This window comes from Monodelphis domestica, chromosome 3 (genome assembly GCF_027887165.1).
Source record: "Monodelphis domestica isolate mMonDom1 chromosome 3, mMonDom1.pri, whole genome shotgun sequence".
In the NCBI taxonomy this organism is placed as follows: Eukaryota; Metazoa; Chordata; class Mammalia; order Didelphimorphia; family Didelphidae; genus Monodelphis; species Monodelphis domestica.
This window is the reverse complement of record NC_077229.1, coordinates 193,326,553-193,337,348: the sequence shown is the minus strand read 5'-3', so window position 1 is coordinate 193,337,348 and position 10,796 is coordinate 193,326,553. Positions and strand designations below refer to the sequence as shown.

Below are 10,796 nucleotides of genomic sequence, written 5' to 3'. Positions count from 1 at the left end.
AATCTCCCCCTCCTGCCCTATACTTTCTTGCTTTTCTAAGAAGAGAACCCAAGATACTTAATTTATAATATTATATTATGCTGTATGAAAGTGCTTGTTCAAGTATATATCAATGAAAAGGAACTACATCCATCCATCATAATATTTGAATTTCAAGATCATGAAAACCCTTAGAACTCTTATTTCCCCCAAGGAGAATGAGATGTTGCTAAAGATCTAATAACAACACATTTGTGAGTCTAACAAATGAATTCCCCCAAACAATGCTTATTTTTAACAAAGGGCCATGGTAGAAGGCCTGAATAAAGTAAGTATTGCTATAATCATGCTCAAATGAACTGAATATTTTACCCACATAGACCCCTATTCTCAATTTTTTCTTTCAAATCCCTTTTAAGCCCTGGTACAATTTGTTTGTATTTCAGAGAATTCTTTGTATAAGAAAAGTTAATCCCATATTAAATAAATCCAAGTAAAAATGGAGTGTCTCTTTGAAGTAACACTAGACCATAAGTTGTTCTTCTCTAAAATATCTAATTTAACCTCGCTAATCTCTCTAAATAATAAATTTACGTCTTAGTTTCACAAATTACACCAGCATTGTCCAGTTTTTCCCATAACACTTAAATATTTCTTTTTTTTTAACTCTTACCTTCTGACTTCTAATCAATACTGGTTATTGGTTCCAAGGCAGAAGAGTGGTAAGGGCAAGGAAATGGGAGTCAAGTGACTTGCCCAGGGTCACACAGCTAGGAAGTGGCTGAGGTCAGATTTGAACCCAGGACCTCCCTTCTCCAGGCCTGGCTCTCAATATACTGGGCCACTTAGCTGACCCCAACACTTAGATATTTCAAGGACACTTTGTTACATATGAATTTATAAACTAGTAGCAGATGACAAACCCAAATATTCATCTACTTGGCAATTTGAATAGCTAGTCTTAATCACCTTTATATCATTACAGTAGCTTCAATGTGTTCCAGCATTAGCATATTAAAGACTGATCACCCATACTGATTTTAGAAATTTGCCATGAAAGGAAAAGAGGAACATATAGCTATAGAAATACTCCCCTAGCTTGACATATCAATTCCACATGGGGGCCAGCAATATTGCACAACCAGGCTTAGAATGAACCAGGTGGGAAAATTGTCCATTAAAGAGGAAATATCATATTGGGGAAATCAAATAAAGAGAATCCTACCCTAGCCCATGACAATAATTATTCTTTTCTTGAGACAGAATTTCATCTTTAGTTCATAGATGTCACTCCAATAAGGCTGCTGGCATTATAGATCATTGGCTCAATAGCATTTCTTGACAATACTCAGAACAATATCAATTCTAATCCTATAAGATTCAACCTTAAATAGCAAATTTCACTAATCATGCTTAGGGCTGGCTATAAATAACCCTCATGTTCCTATATCAATATCCATTTATCTACAGTTAAGTACCAGGTCTCAAAATCCTTTTCCTAGAGTCTAAGCTCATCCTGATATAGGTATCTACATCAGAAATAATGAAAATTACATTCTGGAATTCTACGTAGATAATGAATGCATGATAACTTACCCAAAAATTTAGAGAAACAACACGTCAGATTAACATTAATATTCACCTGTTATAATATATTTGCCCCTTAATAAAATACTTATTTTAAAACTTCTCCGCTCTAGTTAGAAGTGAGGCTAGCCCTTATTTCATAGTTCTCAGGCTTAAACATCTGTCAACCTTAAAGGCACTTTGACCAAGGTAGGATACTAAGAAAATTCTCTGAGGAAGGGACCATAACACAGGATAATCAGCCTATGTCCAAAGCCTTGGGAGAGTCCATTGCTGTCATATGCTTCTTCTTCTTTTTTTTTTCTGGATCAGACAGAGCTTCAAATATCCTGTAGGGGAATGGGCTATCCTCTCAGAGTTGGAGACTTCTTTAGCCGAGATAGATGCATCAGCTGTCAACTCTCTTTAGTTTTGCAGTGTTGGGATGATTTGGCAAGGTCCTTTCCCCCCAGGCTTCAGGGCATCCTTATGCATGTGTCTTTTCCAATAGACTCAGGCCCAAAGTTCCAAATATAAGGTAGACTGATCCAAGGATGGATCTCTATGAAATGACAAGGAAACATTGATAGTTAAGACATGAAGGTTTTGAGCGAGTCCCCTTTAAAAGGACAAAAAGGGAAGGCTTGTTGGGAAGGGAGTCACCAGAGAGGAAAAGAGAGGCAACCAGTGCCTAGGGACAATCTCAAAGAGTGAAAGGGAAAACTTTCCAAAAGGGGATAAAACTAAGCAAAGAATTCTAAGCCAAGGCAGATTTAAATTATTCATGAATTTGTCAAGCTGAACTTTAATAATCCAGTTGATATGTTCTACCACACCACAAAATTGGAGGTGGTCAGAACTGTTAACCTATCTTAACAAAGACTACCAAAATTGCAATTAAAGCAAGGGAATTGCAATTCATGATCATCAAACAGCACCAGAGCTCAGGAATGCCTGAGAAAGGGCAGGGTTTAAGTAGGCTTCAACAGGAAGGAGTACTTGGGAAGGATAGTAACAGGGGAGAGTGATTAGTATTTAATTAGATCAAAGGGTTCTAGTTGTGATTAACATCTGATCAGATCAAAGGGATCCAAGGGTGATTAATACTTGATCATATTAAAGGACTCTAGGTAAAGTGAGTTTCCAGAGATATCACAAGATCTGATCCAACCATGAGGTCTGTGAGGTCAAGATAGCCCTTCTGCTAACTACATTTAATAGGTCACAGTAGAGATGCAAAAGAACCTACCTAAACAGTCAACAGCTGAGAAACAATTGAACTTGTGAAATGGTTCATCTGTCACTATAGATGTCTCTCAGAATTCTCCAGGTGGGGGAAATCTTTTCTTGCAAACACTTAGCTCTGGCCCTGGCTGGCAAGGAAAATCCTCCACCTATTAGGAAAACATACAAACATAACTAAGAGACTGGGGACATATTTCACACTGCAGATAAACATGTACAGTTCTTCTCATCTTTCCTCACCAATACTGACTGTCCAAACAAAACAATTTGTCAGGCCTTCAGTGATTCAAGGCTCTCAAATGATTGCAATAAATTAGCTAGCAAATAAAATTTTTCAAGAAATTTCCCAGGAAAAGTAAAAAAATTTCCATTTCATTTAACATTTCCTTTCTACTAGTATTTTCTCCTCAAAGACAGTTTAAAATCTATCCCAAAGTTTAAGAAGGAGTCAAAAAGATGTAATAAAGTACTAACCCTTATAATATAAACATTTTTAATTCTGTTATAATTGTCAAAGTGCCTAGGGCTACCCTCACATAATGGTTGTGCTCTAAACCTCTAGTACAGCATAGGGTGGACAGGCTTTCCTACTAAGTTAAGACTTGACTTTACCACAGCTAAAAATTCTCCCATTCCAACTGGATGTGAAGTCATCTCCTCTACCACTAAATTCTGGAACAGACCACATTAGTGGCAGAGTCCATACAAATCTAAGCCCCAAACATCTCTTCAGACAATGAAAATTACATTACAGGCTCCAAAGAATTAAGCCAACCACCATGGAGTGTGGAACTTCCTTTCTTCTCCTTTTCTCAGGGTGAATCCTTATGGATTTTTACAAAACACAAAGAATTAATACAGTGACTCTCAATTTGCACAAAGTAGGGAAAAGCTTAAGATGACATCTAAAACAGAATAAAGCATTAAAGATTACAATGACCAATATATATTTTGCTAATGAGGGTGGGCACAACTATCAAATGCCCATCTAATTTCATTTGTAACAGGCTAAGCAATAAAGGCTTCAAACCCCCAGCATTGGTGAAGACATGGTATCCATACAAAACAATACTCCCAAGGGCCTCTGTTCCCCTTCTTCCCAGGGTCCGAGAATATTTTTTGCATGTCCCACCTCCTGTCCAGCCATCCAAAGCAAGCAGTTTCTCCCTCAACTCTCTCTGGTAATCTGGGGCTCATAGACTGTTTGAATTTGCCCTCTGGACATTCAAACTCAGAAAAGTTTCTCCAAGGAGGTGACATATTAGGAATCTCTCCTCTTTGTGACTTCCAGTTGTCAATTAAATCATTATAAATAGATGGCAGAACTATGGGTTCTTAGTTCTCTACTTTTAGGATATTAAAAAATATATATTTAAGTTGTTCTAATACCAATCAAGCATATAGCTCTATAGCAAAGATGTTTATTTTCAGTGAGAGAGCTCAAAAACACATGTAGGTACAGAGGAAAGGGGGTTGGATACCCCAAGGACCCTATCCCAACACCAAAGTGACTGGAACAGAGTACAGGATTACATAATGTTTCAAGAAAAAGGGAAGGAGGATGATTGGACAATGTGAAAAACTTCTGCCAAGCACAATAAATATATTGCCAATCTTTTGGAATGTACCAAGATGCAACTTCAATAAAATGGAGGAAAGTGTGGGCATCCTTTATGGCATGCTGAACTTTTGGGGTTAGAACATTGCAAAGTCACTTTCAGGCATATGTTACCATTCCAGAATCTTAATTTTCTAAAGCAATTATGAATATCACAAAAGCTATTAGAAATCTATTAACCTTTAACATTTTCCCTCTCATTTTTAGCTGAATAACTATTTGCCCCCATGGCCAAAGAAGAAAAAACTTGGAGGGACATAATTTTTATTCACTATCCATTGTATCTTGACACAATATCCATAAAAACATTAGGAAACAGAAAAAGAACTTAGAATCCAGAATGAGTGAAACAAAAGGCCAAAGCAATACAATAATGAATATCAACATTAACTAACATAAAGCCCTTTTGCATTTAAGTAATTTATTCTTAATGTCCACAAATTTCATTTTAGGTCTCAGATGCCCTTTGTGGTTGTTTTATTTTCAAAAACATTTTCTCTTGGACATCCTGGTATAGTGTGATGAGGTTGTTCCTTCAACTTTTCCCAGATAAGGACCTCTTCTGTAACAGAGGACAATGTGGAAATAGACAATTTCACTGGTTACCTCTTAAAAGAAAGAGCAAAACAAAAACTTCCAGGAAGATCATAACCAAAATCCAGAGCTTACAAATCAAAGAAAAAATGTAGCAAACAGCCAGAAAGAAATAATTCAAGTGCAAAAGAACCATGAAAAAAATCACTCATAAAGGAGCGAACCACTCTAAAGGAGCAGAAAACTTGGAATATGATATATCAGAAGACAAAAGATATAGGCTCATAACCAAGAATAACATAACCAGAAAAGCTGAGCATAATTTTATAGGGGGAGAAATAGACTTTTAATAAAACAGAATATTTATTTTAAATGAATCACTTAAAAATACAAATAAGAGATCAAAAGAAAATGTAGAATGGGACAAAGACAAGCAAAGCTGTGTTGCAACTATGAAGTTAAACAAATATACGTGTGTGTATGTTTTAAAAGGTGTATGTAATAGAGATTCACAATTCCATATGTGGTCCATTTTTTCCCCTCTTCTTTGAATGTGGGAATGCTAATGTTTCTTAATGCTTGTCAAATTCATAGTAATAAAGGAGAATTTTTTAAAATTTTTAAACAGAAGACTTCTAAGCCGACCAGGTGAAAAGTCCACAGCTACACAGAAACTCTGAAATGCAGACATAGGAGACACAGGAGAAACAAAAAAGGTAAGCATGAATGAAAAACTATAAGGGACTAAACAAGGATAAACTGTTTATAATCAAATAGAGGGAGATATATACCCTCTGAAAACTGTGATAGAGGGAAGCTAATTAGTTAAGGTCTTGGAATGATAACGTTAGAGCTTCATGATAGAAAAAAAAAGGAAAGACAGGGGAAGAGGCATTTACTGGAGAGAAAAGGGAAAGAAGTTTAGAGGAAATTATCAGATGTACAAGTAGACATCCATACAAACACAGTGGAGAGAATAGAGCAGTGGTTCTCAACCTTTGTAATGCCGTGACCCTGCAATACAGTTCCTCATGTTGTGGTGACCCCAAACCGAAAAATTATTTTGTTGGCTACTTCAAAACTGTAATTTTGCTATAGTTATGATTCGGAATATAAATACCTGATATGCATTATGTATTCTCATTGCTACAAATCAAACATAATTTAAACATAGTGATTAAGCACAAAAACAATATTTAATTATATGTTGAGAAATATTAATCCAGCAGGAGGCAGCCTGAGCGCTGAGGTGCGAAGGTAAGTCCTGCCTGGGGAGGGGGTCTGCAGACGATGCCTTCTTCTTCCTTTCGTCTCCCTCCAGCTCGTGCTAAGATTTCACTTTGCTGGGGTTACTCGGCTCCATTATCCTCTCCAGGAGTTATCTACTCCAGGACTCATTCTTAACCCCTCCAGAGCCAGCACCCGGGTGCTCTCTCTGGGTCTCTGTTTGAGTCCGGTCTCCAGGCCTCAAAGGGGGAGGGATGCTGATAGGTAACTAATATTAGTACCATGTGCAGGCAGCAGGTCCCTGTTCTTTCTGAGATCTTGCTGTAAAGTAGCGTGATTTCTCAGCGGCTAAAGCCATTGAAAATATGTATTTTTCCAATGGCTTTACGTGACCTCTGTGTTTTGGTCATTCGACCCCTGCTGGGGTCGCGACCCACAGGTTGAGAACCGCTGGAATAGAGGGATACTAACCTCATTCTAACCTGAACTGATTAGAAGAAAAAATACATACACACAAATATACACAGTTGGTTACAGAAAACATTTTCTTCAACAGGGAAATAGAGAAAGGGGAGTAAGTAGTCAGAAGGAAGGTTGAATAAAAGTGATTAGTCCCAAGCAAAACAAACTTTGAACATGAACAAAAATATTTATAATACTTTTTGAGGTAAGAAAGAATAGGAATGTGCCCATAAATCAGGGAATACATGAACATGTTATGGTATATAAGTGTGTTGGAATACTATTGTGCATCAGCATAATGACCAATCAGGATTCCAGAGGATTAAAGATAAAATATGCTACCTATCTCCTGATAGAGAAGTTAAGATCTTAGAATGAAAAATGAGATGAATGTTTTTTTGGATATGTCTACTCTGGAGAATTGTTTTGATTGACTATACATGTTTGTAATGGGATCTGTTTTCTTTGTGTTCTCATTTGTAGGGAAAAAAAGGTTTAAGGTGGGAGAGTGAAAAGATAAATTTTGGTTGGTTAAAATGAATTTTTTAAGTTTGAATTTTAGTAATAGTTTTTGGCATAAACTAGCTAGGTGATCTTGAGCAAGTCTCTTAACCTCTCTGGACTTCAGTTTTCTGGGCTTGGGGAAGTAAGAAAGTTGAGCTAAATTATCTTTTAGGTCCCTTCCTTCCATCTGTAACACTTGGTCAAGTCAGTGATTCTATGATAAAAAATGGACCTACTGACAAATTAGCAAATCATTCTTGCCTAGTACACAGAAGGTAATTTAAAGTTGAAAAAATCAATATAGTTAATTTAAAAAAAACATTATATCACTACTGTTCAGAAACAATAAAACAATAAAATTTTCACTATTAAAAAACTCAATGAAATTTTTTTGTTTTTCCAAATTGATTTCACCTCTTTATATTAACTGGTTTTATTGGTACAAGGGAAATTCCTGGTAAGGAAATTCCTTCTGTCAATTCAGATTTAGAAGTTTCACTTCTAAAAACTTTTATTTTCATGGACTTACGATTCATTTGTGAAGAGAAATTGCTTATGAGAAAATTTCTTTTACCACTGCCCATTACCAAACTATTCTGTAACCTAACCCTGATCATCTCTCACTAAGTCTATGGCAGTAGACTTTTAATAGGTCTCCCTGCCTTCTCTCTCCCCATTCAATCCATCTTCCATTAGGCTGCTAATGTTATTCTCCTACATGACATGTCACTCTTTCCCCACCCCAATGAGATTTGGTGGCTCCCCCTTACCTCCAGGACCAAATATAAAGTCCGTTGACATTTAAAACTCTTCATAACTTCATCCCTTCCTACCTTTTCACACTTCTTCCACATTACCCCCTTCACACATTCTACCATCCAGCTATACAGGCCAAATGCAAAATAGGATAGTCCATCTCTCAACTCCAAGTCTCTGTGCTGGCTGTTTCCCATGACTGAAATGCTCTATTCCCTCAACTCTTAATTTCACTGACTTCCTTCAGGACTCAGTTTAAAGATAACCTTCTGTAGGAACCCTCTCTCATTGTTTTCCCTTTCAGATTACCCTCATCTACTCAGTAGATATCTTATAGGGTAGCTAGTTTTTTACATTTCATCTCCTCTATGAAAATGCATGTTTCTTGGGGACACAAACAATTGCTTTTTGCTTTTCTCAGTGCTTAATATGCTTGTTGATTGACATAGCCTTAGAAAGTTGTCTGGGGGGGGCAGTAAGAGGTTAAATTATTGTTTAGTTACACAATCAATATGTGTTGGATGACAGACGTGAACCCAAATCATCTTCACTTGAAGGCTGACTAAACTGCCAACCACTTCTCTTCTAAAAAAACAAACTAAAACTAAATTAGTAAATAAAGGTACAGTTGGCTAGTTCCCTTAATTAATTACTTTAGAGTACAATTAAAGAGCTAGTTAATTTTGTTACTTAAGTCAGAGCTCAAAGGGCTAATAAAATTTTTATACTTGGTCACCATCTGCCAACTTATGGGTGGATTGGAACGCTTGTAAATTTGGCCTTAGTCACTTATGAAGAGTGTGATCTTGAACCAGTCCCTCAATCTCCTTTTTTTCATCTGCAAACTGGAAATAACAATAACAACTATTTTACAGTTTGTTGTGAGGATCAAATGAGATCCTGTTTATAGTGCTTTTCTAACCTTAAGTGCAATATAAATGCTAGCTAATATCTATTTTTTGCAGAATAGTTTAAACATTTCTTTTCTTTTCTTTACTTGAGGACAACAGAGCCAATGGAGCTTCTGGAGCTTTATCCCAGATGGTAGTCAAGGTAGAAGAGAAAGGCTGTATGTAGTCTGCCCTGTCTACTTGTAACAGGACTCTCTTCTATCATGATAATATTTCTCCCTTGTATTGTATCCTCTTGCCCTCCTCCCACTTTCAACTTTTAGCTTCAGGTGAAAAACTTTGCAGTTACATTTGTGACCCTGAGATGTTTGATGATGAGTGAACTTAGCTGGACTCATGATTAAACACCTTCCCTTACAGATCTATCCTTTTTCTTATTGGGCTATATGAGGAAGTTCTAATTACTTCTATGAAAAAGTAGCAATATTTTGTTCTACCTTTTTCTGACTAGTTCTGTCAAAATCAACTACCCTCATGAAGACTGAGTTAATATTTCAATCACTAAAAATAATACATTATCATATTCAAATATATAATGACCTCAAAATCTCATGGAAACACAAAGTTTGGGATCTGTCTTTTGGCATCTCCTATTCTCCTTTCTCCGTACAAAAAAGGAATGAATATATTTGCAAAAAGAATCAAATACACGAGTTATTTCTGACAACCTTACCTAGCCAGGGTTTTAGTCAATAAATATTTGTTAAGCATCCACTATGGTCCAAAGCACTGTTCAAAACAGTGGGGATACAAAAAGAAGCAAAAGATAGCCTTTGATCTCAAGGAGCTCATATTCTAATGGAGAAGAAGACAAACAAACAAATATTTACAAATAATATATACATGATATACATATATACATCATAAATGGGAAATAATTAAGAGAGGAAAGGCACAAGAATCAAGAGAGGTTGGGAAAGGCTTCCTGTAGAATATTAGATTTTTATTGATGCTTTAAGGAAGCCAGGGAAGGTAGTAGGCAGATATGAGGAAGGAGAGCATTCCAGGTGTGGAAGATGACAGTATGTGAAAATGCCTGAAGTCAAGAGATGAAGTGTTTTTTTTAAGTAACAGCAAAAGGGTCACTATCACTGATTTGAAGAGTACATGGCAGGGAGTAAGGTTTAAGAAGTCCAGAAAGAGAGGCAGCTGTGTGGCTCAGTGGATTGAGATCCAGGCCTCAAGACAGGGGCGTAGGTTCAAATCTGGCCTCAGACACTTTCTGTGTGACCCTGAAAGTCACTTAACCTACATTGCCTAGCCCTTACTGTTCTTCTGCCTTAGAACCAATACACAGTAGTGATTCTAAGAAAGAAGGTAAAAGTTTTTGAGAAAAGGACTAGAAAGAGGGACAACTAGGAGGTTCAGTGGATAGAAAAATGGGTCTGGAGATGAGAGGTCCTGGGTTCAAATGTGACCTCAGATACCTTGAGCTGTGACTCTGGACAAGTCACTTAGTCCCAATTACCTAGTTATTAGCATCTTCTTCTGCCTTAGAACCAATACTTACTATTGATTCTAAGACAGAAGGCAAGGGTTACAAAAAGTCTTCAAAGGTAGAAGTGGGCTAGGTTATGAGGAACTTTGGATGCCAAACAGCATTTTGTATTTGATCCTAGAGGGCATAGGGATCCTTTTACTGGCTAGGGAGGTGACATGGTAGGACCTATGATTTAGGAAAATCACTTTGGAGGTTGATTAGAGAATGATTGGACTGGGGAAAGACTTTAGGCAGGCAGACCCACCAGTAGGCAATTGCAGTAATGCAAATGTGAGGTGATCAGGACCTTAACTAGAGTGAATGAAGTATCAGAAGAAAGAAGGGAGTATATCTGAGATTTGTTATAAAGGTAAAATCAACAGGCCTTGATAATAAATTGGATATGGGGGGAGGGAAGAGAAATAGTGAGGACTGAATGTTAACACTGAGGTTGCAAGCCTGAGAGACTTTGAAGATGATGTTTTCCTTTACAGTAGCAGGGGAGGGAAGAGTT

The 10,796-nt window shown here is 37.0% G+C and overlaps 1 long non-coding RNA gene across 1 annotated transcript; it reads right to left on the bottom strand.

Moving 5' to 3' along the window:
• Positions 1-630: 630 nt before the first annotated feature.
• LOC130458359 (uncharacterized) lies at positions 631-4,120 on the bottom strand. The gene is made up of 2 exons (XR_008917588.1): positions 2,795-4,120; positions 631-2,107 (listed from the first exon to the last, which is right to left on the bottom strand). It is a non-coding gene; the product is annotated as an uncharacterized LOC130458359 (long non-coding RNA).
• Positions 4,121-10,796: the final 6,676 nt, after the last annotated feature.